The following is a 7,432-nucleotide window of genomic DNA, read 5'->3' as shown; positions in this document are numbered from 1 at the left end:
ATCAAACCTCAAACCTCAAGCATCAATCCTCAACACTCAATCCTCAACACTCAGTCCTCTCTCTTCAGTCCTACATCCTCAACCCTCAATCCTCAAGCGTCAATCCTCAATACTCAATCGTCAATCCTCAATCATCAATCCTCAATCTTCAATACTCAACCCTCAATCCTCAATTCTCAATCCTCAATCCTCAGTCCTCAGTGCTCAAACCTCAATCCTCAACCCTCAGCCCTCATCCTCAATCCTCAATCCTCAATCCTCAAACCTCATTCTTCAATCCTCAATACCCAATACTCAATCTTTAATCCTCAATCCTCAATCCTCATTTCTCAATGCTCTATCCTCAGTCCTCAGTCCTCAAACCTCAATCCTCAACCGTCAGCCACCATCCTCAATCCTCAATCCTCGATCTTCAATCCTCAATCCTCAATCCTCAATCCTCAATCCTCATTCTCCAATCCTCAGTACCCAATCCTCAATCTTCAATCCTCAATCCTCAATCCTCAATTCTCAATCCTCTATCTTCAATCCTCAATACTAAATCTTCAATCCTCAATCCTCGATCCTCAATCCTCAATTCTCAACGTCAGTCTTCCATCCTCAATACTCAATCTTCAATCCACAACACTCAATCCTCAATCCTCAATCCTCAATCCTCATTCTTCAATCCTCAATACCCATTCCTCAATCTTCAATCCTCAATCCTCAATCCTCAATTCTCAATCCTCTATGTTCAATCCTCAATACTAAATCTTCAATCCTCGATCCTCAATCCTCAATCCTCAATCCTCATTCTACAATCCTCAATACTCAATCTTGAATCATCAATCCTCAATTCTCAATCCTCAATCGTCAATCTTCAATCCTCAATACTCAATCTTCAATCCTCAATCCTCAATCCTCAATCCTCAATCCTCAATCCTCATTCTTCAATCCTCAATACCCAATCCTCAATCTTCAATCCTCAATCCTCAATCCTCAATTCTCAATCCTCTATGTTCAATCCTCAATACTAAATCTTCAATCCTCGATCCTCAATCCTCAATCCTCAATCCTCATTCTACAATCCTCAATACTCAATCTTGAATCATCAATCCTCAATTCTCAATCCTCAATCGTCAATCTTCAATCCTCAATACTCAATCTTCAATCCTCAATCCTCAATCCTCAGTCCTCAGTCCTCAATCTTCGGCCCTCAGTCCTCAACAATCAATTGTCAATCCTCAATCCTCAATAGAATATCCACTATTCACAGCTTTCAATACTCAATACTCAAACTGCAATCTTCAAACCTCTATCCACAAACATCGATTCTCATCACTCAACCCTCATCACTCAGTCCTCAACGTTCAATCCTCAATCCTCAATCCTCAATCTTCAATCCTCAATCCTCAATCCTCAATCCCCAATCCTCAATCCTCAATCCAGAATCCTCAATCTTCAATCCACAATACTCAATCTGCAATCCTCAATCCTCAATCCTCAGTGATCAATACTCAATCTTCAATACTCAATCCTCAATCGTCAATCCTCAATCCTCAATCCTCAATCCTCAATCCTCATTCCCCAATCCTCATTTGTCAACCCTCAATCCTCAACCCTTAGTCCCCATCCTCAATTCTCAATTTTCAATCCTCAATCCTCAAAACTCAACCTTCATCCTCAATAATCAATCTCCAATCCTAGATACTCAATCCTCAATCCTCAATCCCCAATCTTCAATCCTCAATATTCAATCTCCAATCCTAGATCCTCAATCCTCAATCCTCAATCCTCAATTCTCAATCCTCATTCTTCAAACCTCAATACCCAATTCTCAATCTTCATCCTCAATAATCAATCTCCAATACTAGATCCTCAATCCTCAATCCTCAATCCCCAATCTTCAATCCTCAATAATCAGTCTGCAATCCTAGATCCTCAATCCTCAATCCTCAACCCTTAATCATCAATTATCATTCTTCAAACCTCAATACCCAATCCTCAATCTTCAATCCTCAATGCTCAATCCTCAATCCTCAAGCCTCAGTCCTCAATCCTCAAACCTCAATCCTCAAACCTCAATCCTCAACCGTCAGTCCTCGTCCTCAATCCTCAACACTCAATCCTCAGTCCTCAATCTTCAATCATCACTAATCAATCTTCAATCCTCAATCATCAATCCTCAATCCTCAATCCTCAATCCTCAATATTCAACACTCAACCCTCAACCATCAATCCTCAATACTCAACCATCAATCCTCAATTCTCAATACTCAATAGAACACCCTGAACTCTTATGGTTCAATACTCAATCCAGAATATTCAATAATCAAATCTCAAACCTCAAGCATCAATTCTCAACACTCAATTCTCAACACTCAGTCCTCTCTCTTCAATCCTACATGCTCAACCCTCAATCCTCAAGCGTCAATCCTCAATCCTCATTCTTCAATCCTCAATACCCAATACTCAACCTTCAATCCTCAATCCTCAATCCTCACTCCACAACCCTCAATCCTCATTCTTCAATCCTCAATACCCAATCCTCGATCTTCAATCCTCAATCCTCAATCCTCAATTCTCAACCCTCAATCCTCATTCCTCAGTCCTCAAACCTCAATCCTCAACCCTCAGCCCTCATCCTCCATCCTCAATCCTCAATCCTCAATCCTGAACCTTCAATCCTCAATATTCAATCTTCAATCCTCAATCCTCAATCCTCAATCCACAATCCTCAATCCTCACTGATCAATACTCAATCCTCAATCCTCAATCCTCAATCCTCAATCTTCAATCCTCAATACTCAATCTTCAATCCTCAATACTCAATCTGGAATCCTCAGTCTTCAAGCCTCAATCCTCAGTCCTCAATATTCAATCATCAATATTCAATCTTCAATCCTCAATCCTCAATCCTCAATCCTCAATCATCAATCCTCAGTCTTCAATACTCAATCCTCAATCCTCAATCCTCAATCCTCAATCCTCAATACTCAATCTTGAATCATCAATCCTCAATTCTCCATCCTCAATCGTCAACCTTCAATCCTCAATACTCAATCTTCAATCCTCAATCCTCAATCCTCAATTCTCAGTCCTCAATCTTCGGCCCTGAGTCCTCAACAATCAATTGTCAATCCTCAATCCTCAATAGAATATCCACAATTCACAGCTTTCAATACTCAATACTCAAACTGCAATCTTCAAACCTCTATCCACAAACATCAATTCTCATCACTCAACCCTCATCACTCAGTCCTCAACGTTCAATCCTCAATCCTCAATCCTCAATCCTCAATCGTCAATCTTCAATCCTCAGTACTCAACCTTCAATCCTCAATCCTCAATCCTCAATCCTCATTCTTCAATCCTCAGTACCCAAACCTCAATCTTCAATGCTCAATCCTCAATCCTCAATCCTCAACCCTCAACCCTCATTCTTCAATCCTCAATACCCAATCCTCAATCTTCAATCCTCAATCCTCAATCCCCAATTCTCAATCCTCAATCCTCAATCCTCAGTCCTAAGTCCTCAAACCTCAATCCTCAACCCTCAGCCCTCATCGTCAATCCTCGATCGTCAATCCTCAATCCTCAACCTTCAATCCTCAATACTCAATCTTCAATCCTCAATCATCAATTCTCAACCCTCAATCCTCAATCCTCAATCCTCAGTCCTCAATTCTCAATCCTCAATCGTCAGTCTTCAATCCTCAATACTCAATCTTCAATCCTCAATTCGCAATCCTCATTTCTCAATGCTCTATCCTCAGTCCTCAGTCCTCAAACCTCAATCCTCAACCCTCAGCCCTCATCCTCAATACTCAATCCTCAATCCTCAACCGTCAGCCACCATCCTCAATCCTCAATCCTCGATCTTCAATCCTCAATCCTCAATCCTCAATATTCAATCTTCAATCCTCAATCCTCAATCCTCAATCCACAATCCTCAATCCTCCCTGATCAATACTCAATCTTCAATACTCATTCCTCAATCCTCAATCCTCGATCCTCAATCCTCTATCCTCATTCTTCAATCCTCAATACCCAATACTCAACCTTCAATCCTCAATCCTCAATCCTCACTCTTCAATCCTCAATCCTCATTCTTCAATCCTCAATACCCAATCCCCGATCTTCAATCCTAAATCCTCAATCTTCAATTCTCAACCCTCAATCCTCATTCCTGAGTCCTCAAACCTCAATCCTCAACCCTCAGCCCTCATCCTCCATCCTCAATCCTCAATCCTCAATCCTGAACCTTCAATCCTCAATATTCAATCTTCAATCCTCAATCCTCAATCCTCAATCCACAATTCTCAATCCTCACTGATCAATACTCAATCCTCAATCCTCAATCCTCAATCCTCAATCTTCAATCCTCAATACTCAATCTTCAATCCTCAATACTCAATCTGCAATCCTCAGTCTTCAAACCTCAATCCTTAGTCCTCAATATTCAATCATCAATATTCAATCTTCAATCCTCAATCCTCAATCCTCAATCCTCAATCATCAATCCTCAGTCTTCAATACTCAATCCTCAATCCTCAATCCTCAATCCTCAATCCTCAATACTCAATCCTCAGTCTTCAATCCTCAATATTCAATCTTCAATCATCAATCCTCAATCCTCAATCCTCAATTCTCAACCTTCAATCCTCAATACCCAATCTTCAGTCCTCAATCCTCAATCCTCAATCCTCAATCTTCAATCCTAAATACTCAATCTTCGATCCTCAATCCTCAATCCTCAATCCTCGATCCACAATCCTCAATCCTCACTGATCAATACTCAATCTTCAATACTCAATCCTCAATCCTCAATCCTCGATCCTCAATCCTCTATTCTCATTCTTCAATCCTCAACACCCAATCCTCAATCTTCAATCCTCAATCCTCAATCCTCAATTCTCAATCATCAATCCTCAGTCCTCAGTCCTCAAACCTCAATCCTCAACCCTCAGCCCTCATCCTCAATACTCAATCCTCAATCCTCAACCGTCAGCCACCATCCTCAATCCTCAATCCTCGATCTTCAATCCTCAATCCTCAATCCTCAATACTCAATATTCAATCCTCAATCCTTAGCCCTCAAACCTCAATTCTGAATCCTCAATCCTGAATCCTCAATCTTCAGACCTCAGTCCTAATCAATCTGTTGTCAAACCTCAATCCTCAATAGAATATCCTCAATTCAAAGTTTTCAATACTCAATACTCAATCTGCAATCTTCAAACCTCTATCCACAAACATCAATTCTCATCACTCACCACTCAACACTCAGTCCTCAATGTTCAATCCTCAATCCTCAATTCCCAATCTTCAATCCTCAATACTGAATCTTCAATCCTCAATCCTCAATCCTCAATCCTCAATCCTCAATCCTCATTCTCCAATCCTCAGTACCCAATCCTCAATCTTCAAACCTCAATCCTCAACCCTCAGCCCTCATCCTCCATCCTCAATCCTCAATCCTCAATCCTGAATCTTCAATCCTCAATATTCAATCTTCAATCCTCAATCCTCAATCCTCAATCCACAATCCTCAATCCTCACTGATCAATACTCAATCTTCAATACTCATTCCTCAATCCTCAATCCTCGATCCTCAATCCTCTATCCTCATTCTTCAATCCTCAACACCCAATCCTCAATCTTCAATCCTCAATCCTCAATCCTCAATTCTCAATCATCAATCCTCAGTCCTCAGTCCTCAAACCTCAATCCTCATCCCTCAGCCCTCATCCTCAATACTCAATCCTCAATCCTCAATCCTCAGCCCTCAGTCCTCAAACCTCAATGCTCAATCCTCAACCCCAATCCTCAATCCTCAATCCTCAATCATCAATCCTCAATCTTCAATACTCGATCCTCAATCCTCAATCCTCAATCCTCTATATTCAACACTCAACCCTCAACCATCAATCCTCAAAGCTCAACCATCAATCCTCAATTCTCAATACTCAATAGAACATAATGAATTCTGATGGTTCAATACTCAATCAAGAATATTCAATAATCAAACCTCAAACCTCAAGCATCAATCCTCAACACTCAATCCTCAACACTCAGTCCTCTCTCTTCAGTCCTACATCCTCAACCCTCAATCCTCAAGCGTCAATCCTCAATACTCAATCGTCAATCCTCAATCATCAATCCTCAATCTGCAATACTCAACCCTCAATCCTCAATTCTCAATCCTCAATCCTCAGTCCTCAGTGCTCAAACCTCAATCCTCAACCCTCAGCCCTCATCCTCAATCCTCAATCCTCAATCCTCAAACCTCATTCTTCAATCCTCAATACCCAATACTCAATCTTCAATCCTCAATCCTCAATCCTCATTTCTCAATGCTCTATCCTCAGTCCTCAGTCCTCAAACCTCAATCCTCAACCGTCAGCCACCATCCTCAATCCTCAATCCTCGATCTTCAATCCTCAATCCTCAATCCTCAATCCTCAATCCTCATTCTCCAATCCTCAGTACCCAATCCTCAATCTTCAATCCTCAATCCTCAATCCTCAATTCTCAATCCTCTATCTTCAATCCTCAATACTAAATCTTCAATCCTCAATCCTCGATCCTCAATCCTCAATTCTCAACGTCAGTCTTCCATCCTCAATACTCAATCTTCAATCCACAACACTCAATCCTCAATCCTCAATCCTCAATCCTCATTCTTCAATCCTCAATACCCATTCCTCAATCTTCAATCCTCAATCCTCAATCCTCAATTCTCAATCCTCTATGTTCAATCCTCAATACTAAATCTTCAATCCTCGATCCTCAATCCTCAATCCTCAATCCTCATTCTACAATCCTCAATACTCAATCTTGAATCATCAATCCTCAATTCTCAATCCTCAATCGTCAATCTTCAATCCTCAATACTCAATCTTCAATCCTCAATCCTCAATCCTCAATCCTCAATCCTCAATCCTCATTCTTCAATCCTCAATACCCAATCCTCAATCTTCAATCCTCAATCCTCAATCCTCAATTCTCAATCCTCTATGTTCTTTCCTCAATACTAAATCTTCAATCCTCGATCCTCAATCCTCAATCCTCAATCCTCATTCTACAATCCTCAATACTCAATCTTGAATCATCAATCCTCAATTCTCAATCCTCAATCGTCAATCTTCAATCCTCAATACTCAATCTTCAATCCTCAATCCTCAATCCTCAGTCCTCAGTCCTCAATCTTCGGCCCTCAGTCCTCAACAATCAATTGTCAATCCTCAATCCTCAATAGAATATCCACTATTCACAGCTTTCAATACTCAATACTCAAACTGCAATCTTCAAACCTCTATCCACAAACATCGATTCTCATCACTCAACCCTCATCACTCAGTCCTCAACGTTCAATCCTCAATCCTCAATCCTCAATCTTCAATCCTCAATCCTCAATCCTCAATCCCCAATCCTCAATCCTCAATCCAGA

Source organism: Calliopsis andreniformis, unplaced genomic scaffold (genome assembly GCF_051401765.1).
Source record: "Calliopsis andreniformis isolate RMS-2024a unplaced genomic scaffold, iyCalAndr_principal scaffold0091, whole genome shotgun sequence".
NCBI classification, from domain to species: Eukaryota; Metazoa; Arthropoda; class Insecta; order Hymenoptera; family Andrenidae; genus Calliopsis; species Calliopsis andreniformis.
The sequence above is the reverse complement of the archived record's forward strand: the minus strand, read 5'-3'. Positions refer to the sequence as shown.